Source organism: Colobus angolensis, unplaced genomic scaffold (assembly GCF_000951035.1).
Source record: "Colobus angolensis palliatus isolate OR3802 unplaced genomic scaffold, Cang.pa_1.0 Scaffold318, whole genome shotgun sequence".
NCBI classification, from domain to species: domain Eukaryota; kingdom Metazoa; phylum Chordata; class Mammalia; order Primates; family Cercopithecidae; genus Colobus; species Colobus angolensis.
Window position 1 is genome coordinate 749,150 of NW_012116466.1, and position 1,403 is coordinate 750,552.

The window sequence follows — 1,403 nt, forward strand, 5'->3', positions numbered from 1 at the left end:
ATCAATTAAGCCGCTGACCAATCTACCTCCTCCTCCCTGCTCTTTCTACCCAATAAATGTGAAGGGCTGAAGGAGCTCGAGGCTGCCTTTGCTCACTAGAATCAGGGAGCTCTCTTCTTCTTCCCCTGGACCCTTCCTTTAAAACAGTGACTTTTGTCTTAAGTTTTCATTTCCATGTTCATTCCTTCATGCAGTCTGGTAATGAGGGCCTCAAGTAGTAACAGTAGTAACTGTCTCAAGTAGTAACAGTAAATAACTGTTGTAGCCACCGGTCTCAGATAGTAACTATGGCAGTCTCGCACATAAAGTATCTTGTTCTAAAAAAAATCAAGGGGCCAGGCCCGGTGGCTCACGCCTGTAATCCCACACTGTGGGAGGCCGAGGCGAGCAGACCACGAGGTCAAGAGATTGAGACCATCCTGGCCAACATGGTGAAACACCGTCTCTACTAAAAACACAAACATTAGCTGGGTGTGGTGGTGTGTTGAATTTACTGAGGTGATTAAATACTTTCGCAGAATTTAAAAACTGCGTTTAGGCCAGGTGCGGTGGCTCACGCCTATAATCCCAACACTTTGGGAGGCTGAGGTGGGTGGATCACGAGGTCAGGAGATCGAGATCATCATGGCTAACACAGTGAAACCCCATCTCTACTAAACACACACACACACAAAAATTAGCTGGGTGTGGTGGTGGGTTCCTGTAGTCCCAGCTACTCTGGAGGCTGAGGCAGGAGAATGGCGTGAACCCCGGAGGCAGAGCTTGCAGCGAGCTGAGATTGCCACTGCACTGCAGCCTGGGCGAAAGAGCAAGACTCCGTCTCAAAAAAACAAAACAAAACAAAAAACTGCATTTATATGCCGGGCACAGTGACTCACACCTGTAATCCCAGCTCTTTGGGAGGCCAAAGCGGGTGGATCAACTGAGGTCAGGAGTTCGAGACCAGCCTGACCAACATGGAGACTCCCCGTCTCTACTAAAAATACAAAATGAGCCTGGCATGGTGGTGCATGCCTGTAATCCCAGGCTGAGGCAGGAGAAATTCTCCCTTGAACCCGGGAGGCGGAGGTTGCGGTGAGCCGAGATTGCGCCATTGCACTCCAGTCTGGGCAACAAGAGCGAAAGTTCGTCTCAAAAAAAATAAATAAATAAAACAACCCCCGCCCCCAGCATTTATAAATGTACTGTATTTGATTTCCTTTTTGTATATTTCAACAGATCTGACTTAACAAAACTCCCCCAAATACAAAACAAGTCTTATAAATGTAATTAAAAACTTATAAATGATCCTAAAGTGATTCTAAAATTATCTTAGATGTTCTAAAACTCTGCAAGAGATTAGAAAATTTTCATTTTAAAATATCGTCTAAAGCAGTTTATTTTAAATGGCAGTTACAAGGCTG